This window comes from Myotis nattereri (assembly GCF_964212035.1).
Source record: "Myotis nattereri genome assembly, chromosome: 2".
NCBI lineage: Eukaryota > Metazoa > Chordata > Mammalia > Chiroptera > Vespertilionidae > Myotis > Myotis nattereri.
In genome coordinates, this window is record NC_138076.1 from 14955518 (window position 1) to 14979423 (window position 23906).

Genomic DNA, 23906 nt, shown 5'->3' on the forward strand with positions numbered 1-23906 from the left:
TCTACATTTTCTTGAGAAAGAATTATGTTCTTTTGGTTCTAATTTTGTCATATATTTCCAATGGTTAACATACCACATCTGTGAAAGCTGATAACCTATAAATAAAATAATGACTTCTATTGGATGCCTAAGCATACACATGCATTGATATGTTTAAACTTAAAAATTCACTGAATTCAATTATCAAACCACTGGGTAATACCCAGTTAATACTCATCTTATCTAATAATAGACAAACATGGTAATTGACTGTACCTTTGTTACGCCTCCCATTGGCTAATCAAGGTGATATGCAAATTAACTGGCAACAAAGATGGCGGCTAATTTGCATACTGTAGGCAGGGTGGGACAGCGGGATCTGCCATCCAGACCCCTGTGTGCGGTCCGCGGCATGGGGCTCCGGTGGGGTGCGGCGATCATTGGGGCCCCGCCCCGTGTACGGCCCCGGCTGGCGTGGGGCTCAGGAGGCACGACCAGCAAAACGGGACTAGGGATTGGTGAATGGGTGCAAGGCAGACCGCCTGGTCCTTCCCCTCAGCCAGCCGGCAGGCTCCTATCAATCTTCAGTTTCTACTGAAAGGAATGTGGCGCCTCCACTGTGCAGCCTCCCAGGACTCTGACTCGCAGGCTCAGGGGTGGAGACTTCAACAAGGACTTCAGCGCCTGCTCAGGGGAATAACCGCCCCCTGCCTACTCCACAGCTGCTTCTGTGTCTGCCAGAAACTGCGCATGCTCCTCCCTGTGACATGGGCAGGGCCAGAGTCTGAGTTGAGCGGTTCCACAATAGCATAGCAGCTAGACCAGTGCAGGGATGTTGGGAGGGAAGGTGGGGAAGGAGCAAGGTGGAAGCCCTGGTTCCCTGCTCCTCCTCCCACAGGCATGGCCCTTGCTGCTGTTATGATAAAAGGAGTTGTGTTTTTCTAACTCTGTCTGGGTAAAGGAAACAAGTGTCTGTTGACTTCTGATCTTACTCTCAGAGCTGCCAGTTAATCCCTCTGGATGCATCATATCCAACCTCCATAGGATCCGAGGGGCAGGATCAACCTTCGTTCCATAGTTGGGGAAACTGACCAATAAACACATGTGTCTCATGCCTCAGTGTTAACTGCTGCAGAAATCTCTGGGTAATGACTCAGATTCTATATCTAAGGGTATAGTTTCTTCTGTTTTCATGTTTAATTCAGCTCCAGGAATCAAATAATACAATAAAGAATAAAATGAGTTCAGAGGGCTCAGCATTGTATTCCCAGGGCCTTTGGTCCCACACAAACTGCAGAGCTCAGTTCTCCTGAGATGAAAGGAAAGGAAAGAGAAACGTGAAAGGTTTCCCAGCTCAGTCACAGAGACATCTCATAACCACATATTAAGGACACGACATTAACTTAGGGGTGGAAAGGACACAAATGAAATCGAAGATGGAGTCATTTGGAGTGAGCAGTTCAGCAGGGGGGGCAGTTAGGGGCGAGCAGGCTGGCAGAGGGGTAATTGGGGTGAGCATACTGGTACAGGAGGCAGTTGGGGGTGATCAGGCTGGCAAGCGGGTAGTTGGGGGCAAGCAGGCTGGCAGACAGAGTGGTTAGGGGCAATCAGGCAAGCAGGCAGGTGAGTGTTTAGGAGCCAGCAGTCCCAGATTATGAGAGGGATGTCCAACTGCCAGTTTAGGCCCAATCCCTGTAAACCAGCAGTAGGACATCCTTCTAGGGGTCCCAGATTGGAGAGGGTGCAGGCCTAGCTGATGGACACTCCCCCCTGAGTGCACAAATTTTTGTGCTCCGGGCCACTAGTTTCAAATATAAATAATTATCCTACTGGTATGTAGAGTTTAAACTAGATAATGCTTTAAAATGCCATGAGCAGAATGACTTCTGTTTCAAGAAAACATTAGGTTGCTCAATGGGAATCCAGTGAAACTAAAGGCTCTCTACAGATAAGCCTCCAGTTTATGTACAACAGATGCTATTTCATTCCTGCTGGACAGAATAGTGGTGAAAAATTTTCAGTTCTCTACACTTTGGTCAAATGAATCAGCAATAAAAACATTACTAGAGAAAACAATACACTTTTTTTTCAAATGCACTTACCAAAATGGACCATATGTTTGGCCATAAAACAAGTCTCAATAAATTTTCTAAAATCCAATTATTCACAATATGTTCTCCAACCATAATGGAATTGAATTATAAATCAACAAACAAAAGAAAAAAAATATTTATGAACACAGATGCAAATATTCTTAACAAATTTTCAGCGAATTGAATTCAATGAAGTATAAAAGATAATATCTAATTACAAAGTATGGTTTATCAAAGAAATGTAAACCTGTTTAATGTTTAAAAATCAACCTATGAAAAATGCCATTATTAACAGGCTAAAAAAAAAAGAAAAATTTTATGTGAACTAAAAGCAAACTATTCAGAAAAATATTATTTTCAACATCCTTTCATGATTTTTTTTAAAAAAATTGTATTACCAGCAAACTAGAAACAGAGCAAGGTGGGTTTCTCAACCTCAACATTATCAACATTTTGGGTCACATAATTATCCGTGTGGGAAGCTGTCCTGTGCATTGTAATGTTTTGCAGCCAGGAGCTCCCCTCTGTCCTAGTTGTGATGGCCAAAATATCGACAAAAATCTCCACATGTCCCGGGGGAACAAAGTCATTCTCATTTGAGAACATGGAATAGAGGAAACTTCCTTAACCTGATAAAGGGCATGGACAATAAAACCTTGCAGCTTATATCCTAATTAACAGTGAAAAACCAAATGCTTTTTTCCCTAGACCCAAGACAAGGCAAGAATGTCCACTTTCACTGATGTTATTCAACACTGCAATGCAGATTGCAGCCTGTAGAATTAGGTAACAACAAAATAAATAAAAGGCATTTAAATGGAAAAGCAGAAGAAAATTGTCTTTATTCATATGCAGCATGATCACCTAGGTGGAAAATCTTAGGGATCATCAAAAAACCTAGTAGAACTAATTAATGAGTTTTGCAAGTTTGCAGGATACTAATCAATGTAAAAATAAATTGTGTTTTATATAATAACAATAAATAATTAGAAATTGAAATGTTTAAAGATACCACTTACAATGGAATAAAACATATACTTAGAGATAGCCCTGACAAAAATGTGCAAGAAGACTATGATAGTTGAAGGTACAAAACACTAATAACATAAATTAAAAATTCAATAAAAGAAGAGATACAGAGTGTTCCTGGAACAGAAGAGTCATTATTAAGATGTTAATTCTCTCCCAATTGATGTAACTACCAAATTTATCAAAATTTCAATAGGCTTTTTTTTTTTTTTTTGGTAGAAATGAACAAGCTGCTTCTAAAATTCATATGGAAATGTCATCGTCCTAGATTATCCAAACCAACTTTAAAAATGAAGAAAAAGTTGAAATATTGATAATACTTGATTTCAAAACTTCTGTAAAGCTACAATAAAATCTCTCACAACTCAATGATAAAGAAACCAACAACCCAATTTTCTAAAATGGACATGCAACTTGAATAGACATGTCATCAAAGAAATACTGATAAATAAGCACAGGAAAAGATGCTCAACATCAGTAATCATTAGGAAAATGCAAATGAGATATGACCGCACATCTATTAGAATGGCTAAAATGAAAAAGAAAACTAATCTTGCTAAGTGTTTGCATGCATGTGGAACAATAAAAATTCTCAGAAACTTCTGGTAGAAATACAAAATGGCACACCCACTTTAGAACACAGTTTGGAAGTTCCTGAAAAAGTTAAAAATATGTCTATCAACTGGCCCTGCCAATCACTCCTAAGTTTTTATCCAAGGAAATGAAACGATACATGCATACCAAGATTTGTACATGATTGTTCATCGCATCTTTATTTGTAATAGTCAAATAACTTTGTCCTAATGTTATGGTCCCAACTTTCCATTAACACGTGAACGGGAAAAGAAATTGTGGTGTATCCCTACAATGGAACACTAGTCAGCAATAACAAGGAATGGACTAATACAGCTTGATATCCAGTATTAAGATCCCTCAAAATGACAATGAGGTATCATCTCACACCTGTCAGAATGGCTATCATCAACAAATCAACAAACGACAAGTGCTGGAGAGGATGTGGAGAAAAAGGAACCCTCCTGCACTGCTGGTAGAAATGCAGGCTGGTGCAGCCACTGTGGAGAACAGTATGGAGTTTCCTCAAAAAACTAAAAATGGAACTCCCATTTGACCCCGTGATCCCACTTCTAGGAATATATCCCAAGAAACCAGAAACACCAATCAGAAAGGATATATGCACCCCTATGTTCATAGCGGCACTATTCACCACAGCTAAGATTTGGAAACAGCCTAAGTGCCCATCAGCAGATGAATAGATTAAAAAACTGTGATACATCTACACAATGGAATACTATGCTGCTACAAAAAGGAAGGAACTCCTACCATTTGCAATAGCATGGATGGACCTGGAGAGCATTATGCTAAGCGAAATAAGTCAGACAGAGAAAGATAAATATCACATGATCTCACTCATTTATGGAATATAATGAACAACATAAACTGATGAACAAAATAGATCCAGAGACAGAGAAGCATCTATCAGACCCTCAAACCTCACAGGGAAGGCAGGGGAGGGTGGGGGTAAGGGGAAGAGATCAACCAAAAGACTTGTATGCATGCATATAGGCCTAACCAATGGACACAGACACCAGGGGAGTGAGGACATGAGCGGGGGCTGGGAGGGGGTAGATAAGGACACATGTAATACCTTAATCAATAAAGAAAAAAAAGGAATGGACTATTGATACATGCAACAATATGAATTAATCTCAGATACATTAAGTGGAAGAAAATGCATACATATTATTTCGTGTAAATAAATGTCTAGAAATGTAAACTAATCTGCAGTGACAGAAAATAGACCCGTGGTTGCTTGTGGCGGGGGAGGAAGAGGAAGGATGACAGGAGGCACAGGAGATTTGGAAGTGACAGAAATGTTCATTATTGATTGTAGTGATGTTATCACAGGTGTAAACATTTGTCAAAACCAATCATACCATACACTTTAAATATGTGCAGTTTTCCGTGTATCAATTAAATCTCAATAAAGGTATTTAAATACATATGAGGAATAAAAAAATAAACTTAAATTTGGAAAATTGAGAGATGAATTAGAAAATAAAAGCAAAGAAATTAGCAAAAGGACTCAGAACTAGAAAACAACAGTAAGATGAGAGAATCACAAAAGCAATACCTTTCTTTGTACCTTTAAGGGCTAGAACTAGGATGTGCAGTGCCAGGGGAAAGTTCTACTGCACCTGGCTGGACTAGGTTGCATCAGAGAAATATAGGAGGGGGAATTATACAATAAATCACACAGAGAAGCATATTTGTAACATTTTGTAAGTTTTGTTTGTTCTATACCATCTATTTAATCAATTGTTTATTGTAGGTATAATCTTTTTGTGACTAAGAGCAACAGAATAACTTAAAATTGAATAGCAATGAAAACCATAATAGTGGTTATCTGGAATTTGCTGAGTGACTAATTGTATCGTGATATCTAATATCCACTAGTCTTTTTTATTATTATTATTGATTTCAGAGAGGAAGGGAGAGGGAGAGAGAGAGAGATAGAATCATCAATGATGAGAGAGCATCATTGATTGGCTGCTTTCTGCACACACACACCCACCACACCCCACACCCTACCCCCACCCCAGGATGGAGCCAGCAACCTGGGCATGTGCCCTGACCAGGAATCGAACCTTGACCTCCTGGTTCATAGGTCAACACTCAACCACTGAGCTACACCAGCTGGGCTAATACCCACTAGTCTTCACATGTATCATGCTCCTAGCTAAAATCAGTCCCTGCACCTAGATTCCAAGTTCTCTCTCCTACACAAAAATTCACTCCAGCATTTCTCCACTCTTATCTCTCCAAAACTTTTTTCCTGCCTTCGGGAAGATACCATACTGATTTTTTTTTAATTGGAAACTCTTATTCACCCATCTTAATAAAAGCTTTTCCTGGCCCCAGACAGTTACCCTGCCATTGGTTTACTTTATTTTGCAATAAAACTTCAAAAGAATTGGCCCATGTCTTCAATTCCTTTCCTCAAATTCTCTTTCAAACCTTGCTAACCTGACTTCCATCCATATGATTCTCTGTCATTATCAACTGATTTCCACACTGTTAAATCCAATGGCGAATCGGGTTGTTTTTTTCTCTCTTATTTGCTATGTTCTTGACATTGTTAAATATTTAGAAAATTATCTCAATATTTATCTTTGTACTCATATTTTGTAAGGCCTTTATGAGAAAGTAAGCTCTGAGATTTGTTTGGAGTCAGGCAACTGAAGGATGAAAAATAAATAAGAGTGATTAAAGATTTGGGAAGTAATCTTCCTAATAATAGGATAAAGCATGAAGTCTTATTTTGTTTAAAGAAGAGAATATTAAGAAGGAAACTGCTTAAGAAGTATCTAGATATCTAAAAAGGCATTTATAAATGTATGTGGATAGGGTTCTATTGTTTTTCTCAGTCCAATATAAATGGAAACAAGGCTGAATTATATGGGGAGGGATATAATATTTATGAGGAGAAGCTAGCTAAGAAGAATTAGAAGAATAATGACATTTATTGGGCACCCACTATATACTTGAAGCAGGGCTAGAGACAGAGATAGAGATATATATGTTATTTTATGAAAGACCTTACATCAGTTCGTATTCCATTCTGCTGTTGTGCTGCCCTTAGGGAAATAAATATAAATTTATAAATATTTGTATATATAAAGTAAATCCTGCTTTCCAACCTGTGGATTACGTGAAATTGTCCCTATTTTTAAAAAGGAATCTAAAAGAGGGTTTTAAAAGTCTTCCCAATTTCACACAGCAATTAAATGGGAGCCAAGAAAGGCAGGGAGGAAAAAAGCACAAAATTTAGTTAGAAAAGCTGGTTTCCAATGTGTAGTTGGCCACTTTCTATCATTTGATTGTGAGAAAATTACTTCAACAGATTTCTAATACTTTATCTGTAAAATAAGAATACACACAAAGATTGTTGGAAAGATTTAATGGCAGAGTTTCAGTGAAAATATTTTGAATATAAAAATGAATAGCTTCAAATAATTTATGCAAGTATGGGCTTCCTTCTTGCCATAGGATTGAAGGTTAAATTAAAAAAGTCTAAATGCTCATTTTTAATGAGTAACATTTTGATATAAACTGTAAAAAAATTGCTTCTGCCTCCAATTTTATTTGATTGCTTCTCATCTTCAAATTCATGCAGAATATTTCATTCTTGCCATTTAAATTTTCTTGATAGTCCATGCTTTATATTAATTTTGAGAGATTTTAGTTTCCTAATAAGAAAAGGAAGAGCAACTATAATATTGTGCTTCTTTGAGTTATCACCTACCCCATATTCTCAGGGCGCACTACAAAGATATCCACCCACTGTGACATCCAGGTATCGGTCAGCCCTCAGAAAACTTAGAGCCAACTGAGTATAGACATGAATAATGAAAACTACTTATAATCCAGAGACATAGCGTAGGGATCTTAGGGCTAATAGGTTTAATATTTCTTGTGCCTCTTTATATATTACTCATTACCTGTATTGAAATTGAAATTATTCTCCTTCCTCTCATTATTGGAAATCTCTAGAAATGGGCAAACCACACATAGATCCAATAATCAGATTGATCTGCTCACTAATCATGGGGGGGGGGAGGGGGGGGCGGAATCTTAAGTCTTACAAGGCGAAAGAATCCATTGACTTGTAAATAAAACAGAAGTGAGACATTACTGTGCAATTTCAACCGAGTAAGATAATTACACTCAGAGATGCCGCTTCCTGTCTCTCTGGTATAAACAAGGAGGCCGCTCCACTGGCCTCTGCACAACCTGATGTCCGAAGGCCAATCCCTCTCTTGCCCTCCACGTTCCCTCAGGAGAACACTGGGTCGTGAGAGGATGCGAATTGGTGTAACTTTTCTGAAACGACTTGAGCTTCCTCTGCGTTTATATCCGTGTCATCTTATTCTACGACAAGCTAACATCTATTATTAATTGATGCACTAATTAAAGCCACACTTGCTGTTTCCATTAGCTTATTCCCTAAATTCTCCCGAGTTGGCTGTCTGGTTTTAATCAAAACCAAATGGTAGTCCAAGTTCCCAGCCTGGAGCAGCTAGGAGGAAGTCATTCAGGGGAGGCTCAGGCAAGCAGAAAAGATAAACAGATGAGAGTTCACAAAATCTGTGTCGGACGGAGGACGCAGATACTGTGAGCAGCTTTGGAGACGTGATTCAGGGACTCTGTCAGGCTGGAGGGAAGCAGTTGCAAGTGGTTAATGTCAGCAAGGCTGTAATAGGATCAAGATGGAGTCTGTCTCCTGCTTTGCCAGCCCTGAGCTTGTGTAACTGGAGGATTCTGAGGAGAGGGAACGCTGCATGGGCCAGGACACAGGCTACTTGAATTTTGTGCAGGAATCTTGGGGTCGGGCAGCTCTTGGAGAAAACATTCCCTTGACTGGATTCTTGGGCTTTTACTCACAGATCATCTCAGGTATAGTATGCAAGGCCGCAGCGTTTTAAAGCGGGAGAAGGGGAGAAGAGGATTTCACATTTAGAAGAATTACGGTATGAACGCGAAATTTCGTCTTGCTCCCTTGAAAGATCTTTTGAAAGGAGAGCTGCAAAGGTATCTGGGTGAAGTTGTGTCTATACATTTAATAGAGTGGAAAAGTTGTCGGGGAGGGAGGGCACCGTGTTTTCTTTTTCTCTTTTTTCCCCTCATAAGCCAGGCGGGCTAGAAAAAGCTCTAGGACTTTATGGCTCTCCAGCTAATCACCTCAAGGGCTTTGACAAACTCACTTCAGTTCTGTGTAAAATCAGAACTCCTGCACCGCCCAGGCGGGCTCTGCCTGCCTCTCCCTCTCCCCCTCCCTCCCCTCGTGCAGCCTCTCTCCCATGCACACTCCTCAGAGGCAGGAAATGCTTCCCAGGCAATCTGGGCCTGTGGTGGAGGCCCCTTTCGCAAAACATCAGTCTGAGTTCAGGAGACAGAAGGCACTGGGAGCGTCTTGACAGGCTGCTGCTCCGGCTGAGGCTCCCTCCAGCTGCCCAGGGTGTTTTTGTTAGAATCACACGCTGCGCAGAAACTGCTCAGAATAGAGCCATGATCTCAACCACGAAATGTGAACTTATATTTTGGAGAAACTAACGGTCCGGACTTCTTGGCTAACCTGAGCGTTGAACAATGTCATGCCTCGGCGTCGCAGCTCCTCCTTGTCTAGGTAAGACGCTGTGGACGATCTGTTTCTACGCTTGGAGGCAGTCTTTGGAGAGGCAGAAAGATGGGGATAAACGTTAGCCTCTTGCAGCAAGTGGTGGATTTCCTAGGTTTTAGAGCTAAGCCATGAAAGCAGGAGTGGAAAACGTTTAGTGAGTAGAAAACTGTGAGTCAAATTGTTTTAGCAAAATGTCAATTCTAAAATAGGCTCCAGAGAGACTTGACTCTTTTCCTCCATAAACTAAGATGTTCTTTTAATCCCTTTTTATTCTTAACTTATTTATCAGTAGAGCTAGCAGACCAACTTTTTGGTTACATGGCATAATATGAAGCAAACGCATATTCTCACACATAAGTGCGAGGTATAAATGAATTCTTTTTATCTCCCTCCTTTTGCCAACAGGGAGAGTAGATAGCACTAGAGTGACTTTTCTTGATAGTGAATCTCCAAAGAATATTTTGTGTCTCATTTAAAATATGAAGATTGGATTCCTCAATTTTTTTTCCCAAAGCAGCTTTAACCATAGGTCAAGCTGCTAATGTACAGCTTAAATGCTTCATTAATTTTTAACAAAAGTAAATGCATAACCTGTCCTAAGTAGTGTTTAATCTGAGTTTTAAAATGTTAAATATCAGAATTGGATTTAATTTCTATTAAATTCCCTGAATTCACTATTCAAGTCATATTTTTGTGAATATTTTTGAATAACTGAAGTAAATTCCAATGACAATAACATTCATTATTACTATTTTAAAGCAGCTGGAAATTACTACAATTATATGAAAATCTGATCATGTGTTTATAATCATAAGATTACATTTCTACCAGGCTCTAGTCTTTTTAAGGTATCTTAAATGCTTAAATGTGCAACATATGAAAAAATAAATCTAGTAATGACTAAAATGACATTGATTTTTAATGTGTAACATATTGTTATATTTATATTTCTGAATATTTAGAATGAAACCAATTATTTTATAAAGTAATATACAATGGTATGTGAAGGGAACAAATATTCACGTGTATTTCCAAACCTATTAGATGAACCCAAAATACATTAAATGAAAGATGAGAACTATTGGACAGTTGAGTCACAAGAAATTAAGTGTGGTAATTATAAACTTTTACCATTACAAGGTAACCATTTGTTGTATTAGCTAATTATTCTTAAATTCTATGCTTATATTGATGAATTTTAACTATTCACTAACAAGTTAAGTCATGTTAGGACTTTAAAGTATGATAAAAAATAATCTATTTTTAAGTATGTTAAAAAAATATAAAATACTGACTTACGTAAACTATGACTCAATAAAATTCCTGAACAGACTTTCAAGGAAGGAAATAGTATAAGACATCACTCTTCTAATGCTGTGATGAGGTTGCCAGAGGAGCTAAGGAATCACATTCAAAAATGACCTGTCCAAGGTCACACCACTAGCTAGTAGAAGAGATAACAGTGGAACCACAGTACTGTCTTATAGTTCAGATATCTTTATACTACATCATCCTGCTCTCAAATAATAATTATGCAGAATAAAATATTCACATGTCCAGTAGGAGTCTACTTTTAGACAGAAAATTTAAAAAAAATAAAAACTGCCACCAGTGTTACAGTGGGGGAGGGGGGAATAATGATTTTTTAAAAGAACCAAATTTAGTAATAAAATTTTCTCAAATGAAAGTTTAAAAAAATATTATGCCTTCAACAAACACTTTAAGGGAGTAACTTGTTTGTGCCTATTTTGTTACATTTCATGATTATGCCAAGAAAATCAATCCATATGCTAATAATCACAGTAATTTTAAACGTATGTTACTTAACAAGGGCTAGAAAAGAGCTTGTCTGGTTCATATTCTTGTATTCAAGGGCATCATAATGAACTTGCCTAAACAATGATGGTCAGAGATTTACTACCCCCCCCCCATTGAAACTGGTTTAACGTACGTAGACTTTCCTTCTCTGAGCTAACCTAAATTTCTGTTGCTGCAAGTCTATTCCAGCTCTATGGGTTTTTCCTCAGTGGAACTATAAAAAGCCTAAATGGACATATGAAAACATAAGTGTACATTTCTAGGACCAAAAAGCCCACTCCCTTTCATCTTCCCTTCTATAGCTTATACTCGATCCTTTAGTTGATTATGTCAATGCCGAGCCTTCTGCAAGACCCTTAAGCTGTAGAATACAGGATTTGTTACAGGACATAAATAAATGTCTGACCAATGCAATGTAAAATGGGAGAGCTGGCTGGATCATCTGTATCATACCTCATCTGTGACAATATATGTTGCTCTGCATGCTGAAACACAGCACTTTCCAAGCCTTTCTCATAAAAATGCATGTCATTTCTAGGGCATGCCATTTCTTTAGAGAAAATGTGTGCAATGATGTTTTTTTCTCTCATTTTTATGAAACAGATTGGATGTCATTACCATTTAAAAGTTACACTAGTCGCCAAAACCAGTTTGGCTCAGTGGATAGAGCGTCGGCTTGCGGACTGAAGGGTCCCAGGTTCGATTCCGGTCAAGGGCATGTGCCTGGGTTGCGGGCACCTCCCCAGTGGGAGATGTGCAGGAGGCAGCTGATCGATGTTTCTCTCTCATCGATGTTTCTAACTCTCTATCTCTCTCCCTTCCTCTCTGTAAAAAATCAATAAAATATATTAAAAAAAATAAAATAATAAAATAAAAGTTACACTAGTCAATGCCTCCAGTGTCACCACACTCCACATTATTGGAATGAGGAGTAAGTGCAGTAAAGAAATGGCCTGTGTAACTGACTATATAATTCCGGGAGGGCCTGTAAAAGAAAGTACATCACTCTATTTTTTTTCTTAAGGGCATTATCATTTTTTAAAACAAGAGAATTTTTAGGCATGGTATAACCTTACAGAGGATTGGGTCTTACAGGCCAAAAGTAAGTCTAAATGGAACATTTAAAATTTATCTTTTGTTTTTATCTCACTTGTTTCTTCTTGGAAAATGAATGAATTGGTGTCAGTAATCAATATTATCTTACAATGAGAATCTCTCCATAGATATCTTACAGTACAGCAAAGATCTGAGAGATAACCTAGATCTGGATCAGAGTATTATATCATCAACATAGATTAATGTCAAGAATTTAGGAGATGAGGATTTAAAGAGGATGAGGGAACAGTAAAAAATCTCCAGATTTTAGGAAGTGGCATGAGTATTGTGCCTTCTTCCCCCACATGAATGCTAAGCCCCTGTGTGTATCACTTAAACTAAACAGGTTTATGGAGAAGCCCACCTACAGACTGAATTTGGTGTGGATGTAGAAATACAACATTTACTTCTATGGCTCTATTTTGGCATTAAACTGCTAGTCAGTTCACAGAGTTTTGAGAAATAGATGGGCTTAGTTTTCTAGGAAGTTAAAGAGAATAAAGATGAAATGCAGACCTTGAGACCTAGTTAAAAAAAGATTGTTTATTTTGATTCAGTGAATTATAGAGTATATAAGTGAACTTGAAAAGGTTATACAGGAACTCTGACACACACAAAAAAAGCTGTAAAGCAATGCAAACAGTATGCATATGAATTTCATATTAATTGAGATAGATGAGTAGAGCCCCAGCTGGTTTTGCTCAGTGGTTAGAGCATCGGCCCATGGACTGTAGGGATCACAGGTTCGATTCTGGTTAAGGGTATATACCTCGGTTGTACCTCTATCCTCAGCCCAGGCCATGGCACATGTGGGAGGCAGCCTGTTGATGTGTCTCTCTCACATCAATGGTTCCCTCTGTCTCTTCCCTCCCTTCCACTCTCTCTAAAAATCAATAAAAAAAAAATCCTCTGGTGAGGATTAACAAAACAAACAAACAAAAAAGATAGATCAATAGAAAAAACTATTGTAGCTAGTTGTATGTGTGGAAACGTTGTTTGGGGTTAGACTGAATTGAAGTGTTTTAGCAATACAATTCAAATAATTCAAAGATGAAATCGGTCCTGTTAATGGAAATGAGATCAGAAGAAAGTACCAAAATCAGAGAACCAGTTTAGAAATTCAGTGTTTCTTTTTATTCCCAGAAACTAGCAAAATAACTAACATGTCAGGTGTTATCAATACCTGCCTGTCAATAAATGTTTGTGGAATAAATAGGATGGAAAGAGGAAAGAAAGCAAGGCAAAACCAGTCTTGAAGAGTGGGCATTGTGGAACTTTTTTCCCAAACATCCTGTAATGATAGCATAATAATTTTTAAAGTGGAAAGAAAATAAGAGGTTGTCAAGAGTCATCAGAGCCTGAGGCCAGAGGTTAACAACACTCTCATACGATGCCATTACAAATTCAGTAAGAGCTAGAAGGAAGCATGAGCATCCAGAAATAGTTTGAAATTGAACGTTACATAAGGCCAGTGAGAGCAGCACACTAGTGAGTTCTCCACGATTTAAATGGAGTGGTGTACTGAAAAGCCCAATGGGCAGTCAGATACTGGCTCTAATTTGCACCTTTGCCACTTGATGCTCTATGATTTGAAACATGCTCCGTAACTACCTTAAGCTTCTGCTTTTTATTGGTAAAGTGGGGAAGATAAAGAAAATATTTACATCACCGGGTCATTTGAGTGTCGCATGAGATTTTGTATGTGGAAATTGTTTTGCATACAGTATAACAAACAAATATTTTGTTTAAAAAAGCATAAGTCAATCAAGAAAGAAAGAATCATGGTGTTTCATGTTTTTGGTCAAAATCGCTCATCTATGTTGAAATAACATGGGCATCCAAGGGATGGGTCCAGCTCATACCCAGCCATGGATTCTGCAACTAAGATCAACCAAAGGAGTCATTGGCATTGTCTTTATCAGCATCAGCATCAAGTCAGTTAGCATCAAGTGAGTTCTTGCAATATGTCATGAGTTAAGTATTCTATATGCACTATTAGCTCATCATTGTTCAATATTATTCTTTTCCCCTCAACAATTTATTATTATTCCCATTATAGACATGAGAAAACTGAAGAATACAAACTTAAGTAACTAACCCAAATCATGGGGGCGGGGGGGAGTTGAGGGGGAAAAAATGATTCTTTAACAGACATCCTGCCTCCACAAAAATGGAAGCTTTTTGTTACTATTATCATGATCATCAAAAGTTTTGAATGCACCTACTATTAACTGGATTCAGAGAAGAACACTTGACACTTGGTCATAGAACCAAGCTTAAATGCACATAGATTAGATGACAAAGTAAAATGAAAACTATAGATATTAAATACAGAGGATGAAATTGCCCCCTGGTAGGATGATACCGACCTAACCGAAGTAGCCAAGTTCCCAATGATTTCATATTCTGGATTTTAGTGAAAGTTGAGCTATTTGAATGACTGAAGTCTTAGTATCCTGTTATCACCTAGCTATCTGAGCACCTGTGTTGATGTAGTCATATCTCTTATTTATATTTAGTGATTACTGTGCCTACCGTTAGAGTATTCTTAGAAATGATAGCAAAGCTAAAAATAGTGGCACTTAAAGCAAAGCCACATATCACCATGCTGTTGATAAAGCATTATATTCCCTTGTTGAATAGAAATCTCTTTTTATAATAAAGCAAAACCGCATTTCAGTCGTACTGATTTGCCATCCAAAGAAAAACGCAGCCAAACTCTTGATATCAAATTTAACTCTAAGGTATTTCCTGTTGCATGAAAAATTCCATGTAAAACAAGTTCAGAGCAAAGGCAATACTTTTCTTTGGTTATAAGGGATTCTGTAGATAAGGAAATATGAAGGCAAAAAAACATAAACGATTAATTATTCACTAATGAATTTAATTGCAGAAATATCTAAGATACACTGTAGTTCTGAATGCTCAAAGAATTCTGCATAGGACAGGACACTGTTATTAAGAATACTGTGTACTCTTTTAAAAATAAAACATGGAAGCCCAAAGAAAATACAGATATCTGGAAATTATTGCAAACATGATGCAATATTGTCCACCATGATTATGTTAATTCTGGGGTCTCTTGGAAAGCAATTACCCTCAGAAAAGTCTCAGTGCTATCAGGCAATATCATTAAAAGTTCCAAGATTTCCTCAAATTACATGTGGGTTGCTTAAGAAAACGTTAAGAGAATCTGCAAACCTGGCGGAACTGAGCTATAAAGTGGTGGCAAGTCAAACATTGCCAGTATCTGGGCTCCTCCCTGCAAGAAAATTAGAAACTGCTAAGACTACATTAAATAGCAGGAACTTGGAGGTAAAAATAGAAGGTACCGTGGAAATAGTACCTTGCAGTCTTGGAGCACCCTGCTCTTTTCTGATGAGCTGTTTCCAGAGGATTGACAGTTAATTTTCAAGTTTGCCTGATTGCTGGAATATCTTTGCCTCTGAAAGCTAAGAATGAGAAGAAGTTTTCCAAGCTCAGGAAAAGTGAGATATACATAAAAATAGGAAAATATTAAAGAGAATGTTTTTAGTTAGATGCCACTCTTTTTTTTCTAAAGACAAAAAAACTGATGGAAGGTTGGGTGTGTTTCTTGGAAAAGGTGATGTACTACTTATTCCACTGACTTCGTTCATTATAGGTGGTTCATTCTATAATTTACTAAAATTGTTAATGTTTTCCAGACAGTCTAAAGGCATGAAAGCTATTTCATGTATAATATTGAAAGCTTCATTAAGCATTTGCCAATAAAGAATTTTAACAGGAATTTTTTCCCACCAACAGCTAATGAAGCATAATAAATAAATGCCAGCATTTGGCAAAGGATGTAAAAGTAGATGGATAATTTTGTGAAGGGGTAAGACATAGACTGCTATTAAAGAAAGGATATCTACATGAAATCAAATGGAGAGAAATTCTTATATTGTATTATGAAAGGTTTCTCTCCCTCCCACAGCCTAATTTGGATTAGGTAGCATGAATAGTTTAAAGAAAAGGCACTAAGCCCTGACCGGTTTGGCTCAGTGGATAAAGCGTCGGCCTGCGGACTGAAAGGTCCCAGGTTCGATCCCGGTCAAGGGCGTGTACCTTGGTTGCGGGCACATCCCCAGTAGTGGGTGTGCAGGAGGCAGCTGATTCTCTCATTGATGTTTCTGGCTCTCTATCCCTCTCCCTTCCTCTCTGTAAAAAAATCAATAAAATATATATTAAAAAAAAAAGAGAAAAGGCATTAATTGGTTTTTTTTACTAACAGTTGGCCACTCTAACTAGACTCATAAAAATGCTTTTTTAAATGTGTTGTTATTATCTTTTCTTCCTATTTGTCCATACCTTTACATAAAAATTTAAGAAAAATTATATCTGTTCTATGATTTCATGTTGCTCTTAGGCATCTTGTATATGCAACATCAGTTTGGCAATGAAAAGCAATCCTCTGCATGTTGCCATTGATTCAGGGGCAATAGGAAGATGCCAAAAGGTACGCAATTTAGTTTGTTAGATAATTTTTTCCTTGACATCTCCATAAAAAAAATGAATTTCATTTTAGCTTCCACAAATGCTCACTGTAATAAAGACTTCCTCTGACATTAGTGAGCGCACCTTTGAAGAGCTATGTTAATCTGTGATGCTGTCTGTTTCTGTGTTGTTGATTCTGTTCTAATTATCCAATTTAGTTCCAAGTGTTTGGGGCACTCACTATGTGGAAAGGAGACTTCTTGAGAGTAGGCTAAGATACATTAAGATTTCAAATCACTGAAGATGTCCCCAGTCTCTCCATCTCACTGGACCCTTTTCATGTAGTAACAAAGCAGGCTGGTATTGAAGTGTTCTTTTCTTGATTTAGCTGCATTCTCTATTCTTGCAAGACCACATTTCAGAGAGTTTAACCTACTTTTAATTAAAAGATTTTCTCCCTTGTATCTTTTCTTCCTTCCTAGAGTTACTGAGAACTTGCTACGTGACAGATATTACACATCTATATACTTTAGAGTAGTAGGAGAAGCACAGGTCCTAGAAATTTAACATGGAACGGGTAATTAAGAAGAAAGACACGAAGGGAAGCCAGAAGTAATGCTAGCTATTCAAAGAAAAAGTAGACAAAATAAAGAGAAATCGGCAGTACTATTATGACTTTATTTTCCCTTCTAAATATGAGGAATTGTGTGAAGGTGTTTAACAATTATCCAGGGGGGAATCAATCATATATACATGTATATGATTATGAGAATATATATATATATATATTTATATATGTATATATATATATAAAATGAGAATATATATATTTATATATATATTTATATATATATATAAAATTTAGAATTTAATATAATATAAAACTGTGTTCTGAAAGGAGAAAACAAGATACCCACATTCAAAGGAATGAATCAAACAGTTGCTGTCTTTTCAAGAGTTGAGAGTGTGGTGTCCAAGAAATTAGAACATAACCGAGAATTTCTCTTTTCATATGTATTTACTCATTTAATTCTACTTACATATTATTTTCGATGTCTTAAACTTCTATCCAGGTAATATTTTTAAAAGACTATAGTTAAGAGGATTACCGAGAATACCTGTCCTGAATTCCAGGAGTTCCCAGAAGGCTCGGGGAGAAAAGGAAGCCATTGTAGAAATCACTTAAGAACCCCATGAAAAACTGCACTGACATTGGTGGCCAAAAATAAGTACCAAACTGACATCTTTATTTTGCTGAAAGTGTGGGGCAAGTTTGTGTATAATTGTGAGGGGGGGGGGGGGTGCTGAGTGGGGAAGGAACAAAGGGGAATAGTTTGGTCCTATTGAATATATTATAGGAGGAAATGCAAGCATACAGGGGTGAACAAAAGTAGGTTTTTCAGTTGTTTGTATGGAAAAATATATAATACTAGAGGCCCGGTGCATGAAATTTATGCACTGGAGGGGTTCCCTCAGCCCAGCCAGAACCCTCTCACAGTCCAGAACCCCTCAGGGGATGTCCAACTGTGGGGAGCAGGCCTAAGGCAGCAGTTGGACATCCCTCTCGCAGTCCGGGACCCCTCGCTCCTTACCACCCACCTGCTTGCTGCTCTTTACTGCTTAGCTCACTGCTTCTTAATGCTTCCACGAAGGCGGGAGAGGATCCTGCCACCACTGCTGCACTCACCAGCCGTGAGCCCGGCTTCTGGCTGAGCAGCACTCCCCCTGTGGGAGCACACTGATTATCAGGGGGCAGCTTCTGCATTGAGTGTCCCCTGGTGGTCAATGCGCATCATAGCGATGGGTCATCCTGGTTGTTCTGCCATAACGGTCGCTTAGGTTCTTATTATATAGACTTGAGGCCCAGTACATAAAATTCATGCAGGGGGATCAGTCCCTCAGCCCGGCCTGCACCCTCTTGCAATCTGGGACCTTTCAGGGATGTCCGTCTGCCAGTTTAGGCCTGATCCCGCAGGGAGTCGTACATCCCTCTGACAATCTGGGACCACTGGCTCCAACCCACTCACCTGCCTGCCTACCTGATCGCCCCTAACCACTCTGCCTGCCTGCCTGATCAGCCCTAACCACTCTGCCTGCCTGCCTGATCAGCCCTAACCACTTGCCTGCCTGCCTGATCACCCCCTAACCGCCTCTGCCTCAGCCCCCGCCACGGCTTCATCCAGAAGGTCATCTGGAAGGACATCTGGAATGACGTCCAGAAGGTCGTTTGACTCTCCAGTCCAATTAGCATATTACACTTTTATTATTATAGACTAGGGGCCCAGTGCATGAATTCATGCACCTTGAAAGGAACTGTGGGCTGCAAGGCTGTGGTAGGCACAGAGGTGGGTCTTAGCCCATCCCCTGTGCCCCCGCCCAGCCCCTCCCACTGCGGCCCCCAGTCCCATCTATCAGCAGCCCTGCTCCTGCCACCGCAGCTCCCATGTGCTGATGGCACTGGCCCTGCTCACACACACTGATGGTGTGGAGCAATTGGGGCCAGTGCCAGCAGTGGGTGCGAGCAGTGGCTGCTGCCCCGATCGCCCCTCAGGAGCAGGGGGAGGTGGAGAAGCCCTCAGGGGCAATCAGGGCTGGCAGCCACCTCTTGTACCCACTGATGGCACCAAGTGATCGGGACTGGCACCAGGCACCAGCAGTGGGTGCAAGCGGGGCTGTTGCCAGCAGCTGGTGCGAGTGCTGGGTAGGACCGCAGTGTGTGGAAGCAAATAATTTTCAGTAACCATCAGAGGCTCACCCTGATGACAGCAACTGGCACCCCTGCTCACCTGCTCCACCATCCCACCGCGGCCAACACCCACCATGTTCCACACACGCCCCCTGGTGGTCAGCGCACATCATATTGACCAGTTGTTTGGTTGTTCCGCCATTCAGTCTACTTGCATATTAGCCTTTTTATTATATAGGACAAGAATAAACAAGACTAAACTCTGTGTTTCACATTCTCACAACTGTAAACTTACTTTTGCCCAACACTGTATTTATGCATCAACTCAGTCTTAAAATTCCTGCTCTGAAACATATTAAAATTTAGATTGTTATTTAACATGCTTTCTGAAATTTATAGATAGGATACTTTTTTCCTATCTCAAGCAAAAGCACTCAGAAGCATAATACTTAAGAAATTTGTAGCTATTTCTCCTGATATTTATTTCCATACTTCTAAACAATATTACACTATTTTTTTCATTTTAGACATTATCAGTTAATTTCCTACTATAGAAAATTAAACATTTGCTTTCTGAAACTATTCTGCCCACCATCCCTAATCCCACCCACCCCCCCCAAAAAAAAAAACTCTATGCTTGGAAAATAGTTGGTCTATAATTTTTATTAAGTCAGTATTTACTGTTTGCATTGTCTTGGTTAGCAAAAAAATTCACAGCTAAGCCACTAGTATACAATGATTACATTTCCATTCTTTAAAACATTTTATTTAGCCCTTGCCGGTGGGCTCAACTGGTCGGAGCTGGCGGGTTCTTGGTCAGGGCACATACCCAGGTTTCGGGTTCAATCTCCAGTCGGGTGCACGCAGGAAGCAACCAATCGTTATGTGTCTTATATAGAGTATTAAGAAATCTAATATCGTTCTGAAACCCAATACTGTATATATAATTTATTTTTTCTTTCTCTGATAATATTTATGATCATTTGTTTACTTCTAAATTTCTGAAATTTCACAATAATGTTTCTTGTGTGATCTATTTCTGTTCTTTGTATTATTGGATATTCCATGGATTCTCTTCAATTTTAAAACTAAGTTCATTAGTTCTGAGAAATTATCTGGCATTCTTTTTCTTTGAAAAATTTCTCCCATTAGTTTTCTCTGAAATGTTCCATAGAAATGTGTTTCCAATGTGTGACCAGTGAGTTTTCAAGTTGTAAGTAATTCTCTGGAGCTTATTGATGCTTCTATTATCTTCTCTAAAGAGGTGATTCTAGAATAGTAAAAATCTGAAGCCAAAAAGAAAGAAAGACTTCACACCTAGAGTAGGAAATATATCTCAACTCCCATTTGACCTGGAAATATTGGAAGCAGGAAGTTTCTCACGGAGGGCCTCTTTCAGGGGGTTCCTCCTCTAGAGGCCCTATCTACTGTTTGCACCATCCCCAGCACTACTTGGGAGGAAGGGACAGGCAAAGGAAGAAAGAAAGGATTTTTACAAAGACTTTCAAAAGTCAGGACTTTATAAAATATATTTTTATTGATTTCAGAGAAGAAAGGAGAGAGAGAGAGAGAGAGAGAGAGAGAGAGAGAGAGAGAGAGAGATCCATGCCTCCTACTTGTCATCAAGCCCGCAGCTGGGGCATGTGCCCTATGATCAGAATCGAACCCGGGACCCTTCAGTCCTCAGGCCGATGCTCTATCTATTGACCCAAAACAGCTAGGGCAAAAGTCAGGACTTTTACAAAGACTTCCCAATCTGGATTCTAGTCAATTCAAATGATTTAGAAAATGGGGGGGGGGGGGGGAGGGAGGGAGGTAAGAAAGGGAGAGAGGGAAGAGGGAGAGCGAAAAGGAGGGAGAGTAAATGTCCCCCTCCTCTGTGTTAAATTTTCTGTGGCATTTGTGGCCATGTGAGAACTTATTATCCTTGTTTACATGAGTTTCTACCATAAAGTTGTAAGCTTCTTTAGGAAAGGTAGAATACAGTATATTATTTAGGTTTATATTCCCAATGTTTAGCACAGTGTCTATGGCACTGAATAAACATTTGTTCATGAATGATGATGGGCAGACAGTGTTGCCATCAGTTCTACAGTACTGCCAACTTGATTTCAGCCACAAGTCCTTCATTTTTATCATGTTCTCCCCGGCTATAGAATGACCAGGAGTGATTATCACCAGACTCTTCTTCCTTAGGGACAGCTCACTACCAGGCCAAAAAGTAAGGTATGTGTTTATATCCGCAATAAGTTCAAGGGAAAGCATGATCACTTGATATCAGATATATGTCAGTGATTCTCAATAGAATGTATTCCTTTGATGTCGTTTTGAGTGCAATTACAATTAATTTAAAAATAAATTCTATATGCTATGAAGTACTTATTTTATGGAGTGTTAGTGCTACAAAATTAGCCGAAACAATAAATTTGAAATCACTTTGTATCTAAACGTCCTATGAACTAATATCACAAACAATAAAGTTGGACATTTCACAATTATTTTTCAGAAATGTTACATAATTAGAGGTACTTACAGTCTCGTGTAATATTAATACAGTGGTGTTTGAACACATGCATTTAAGAAGTGAAAAATCCCCATGGAAATTCACTTCATAAAATCAACACCCTGGAATGACCTATACTTTTCCAGATCCTTCATCCAAATCCTCAGCAACTGAGCTCATTCTGAATGAAATTGCGTAAAAAGGCTTACCCAAAAAATGTAATAGAAATTTACAAAATAAGTAGTCAGTAGTTAAAAATATAACTTTTATTTGTTTTTGTTGATTTCAGAGAGAAGAAGGGAGAGGGAGAAAGAGATAGAAACATCAATGATGGGAGAGAATCATTTAATGCTGCCTCTTACACAGCCCCTACTAGGGATCAAGCCCACAACTGGGCATGTGTCTTGACCGGGAATCGAACCATGACCTCCTGGCTCATGGGTCAAGGCTCAACCACTAGGCCATACCGGCCAGGCTAGAAATATAATTTTTAATAAGGCATTCTGATGAGGTGGTCCATAGGGAAAGTCAGAACTTCGACAAAGACTTCACATCTTCCTTGGCTTCTAATCAATTCAGATGACTTAGAAAATGAGGCCAATAGGCTGAGACATGATTGAAAAGAATCCAGTGTTCCATCTCATTAATATTCTGTTCAGCCTTTAGATCATGGAGGCAGATTTTAACATAATGTTATAACTCCGAATTTAAATAGGAAGTATGAATATGAAAGCTTGTGGAGATAATTTTTTAAAATCTATCAGACCACAGGATATTATGGGATGAGCACTCAAAATGTAGTGATGGTTGTCATAACAATAATTAGGACATCTTTCTTGAAAGAAAAGACAGTGTACATTCACAGGAATAATTTGAAAATAATCAAAAAACCTAGATTAGAAATTAGGACAGAGTAATTAAGACTATGTTGGAAATATCTAATTTATAATCTTTCTTTGTAGCTAGATTGTCTCAGGACTTGTTGAACTGTCTTCCTGTGATATAAAAATATTGACATACTTGCCAAGGTTGAGTAAAATAAGTTAGTTAATATTAAGATAAGGTCTTAAAGGCAAAATTTAGTGTAATCTCTTCTCTAAGGGGTTAATAAAACTCTATTTCTTCTTAGTAAAAGAAATGAAGCCAGAATTCAGTCTCAACTGAAATGTAAATGAGGCTTAGGAATGACACAGTAATACCACTTGGCATTTCTTAAGTTAGCCCTCTCTTTCTACACTGGATAAAAATAAAGAAAAGAAAGCCTCTAAAACAGAACCTCCCTATTACAACCCAAATTTGCCCATAAAAGCAAAATTTTTCTGACCTGCATCTATGCGTTTTTTCCACTTTCTGTAGCCTCCCACACTGTAATGACTTATGCATGGGATTCGGGGTCTTTCTATTTTCTTCTGTGTGGAGAATGAAGGCCCACATGGAAAATGTGAATGCTGACCATTTTCAAAGATGATCACAGACCTCTGAGGGCACCAAAGAGTATCCAGAAAGGTATTTGGTCAGACTGAGGAACCAATTTCTAGTACATTCCTTAATTTCATTGGTCTTCACAGGATGGGAATATTTACCTTTCTGGCATGTGCTTAGAGCTTAGTCAGAATAGCTTGAAATTTTTGGTGAGGAGTCAGTCCTTTTCAATAGCCTGAAGTGACCCAAAACCAGCACAGCAGTTAATCTTGTTTACAACTGAAATCAATAAGCCAATCCATGTTATGTGCTGAAAGTCCCAATGTGGAGTCAAAACTAGAAGTGTCTGCGTTTTGAATGGGATTTTTCTTTTACAGTCCATGAATTTGCTTTCATTACAGAACAACATTTTGTAAGGCTGAGTTTACGCTGGTATAATCTGTTTCCTTTAACTAAGGGTTTGAATAATTCAAGCTAAAAAGTATGGATACCAAGAATGTGTTTATATTCTGACCTTATCTCATGCCTGGTTTTCGTGTTTACTTAAATTTTTATGACCGAATTCTAACAGAAGTATACAAACTAAACTCCATGCTAGCCAAAGAGACTGAAATTTCTGAAGAA

General features: G+C 38.6%; 1 protein-coding gene across 1 annotated transcript in view; it reads left to right on the forward strand.

Annotated features, from left to right (window-relative positions):
• The first annotated feature begins 9056 nt into the window (after positions 1-9056).
• LOC308514811 (rho GTPase-activating protein 7-like) overlaps positions 9057-23906 on the forward strand; it is a 175534-nt gene continuing 160684 nt past the window's right edge. The window contains exon 1 of the mRNA XM_081085131.1: positions 9057-9306. The gene's annotated coding sequence lies outside the window, so the exon portion shown is untranslated. The remainder of the gene's footprint in view (positions 9307-23906) is intronic.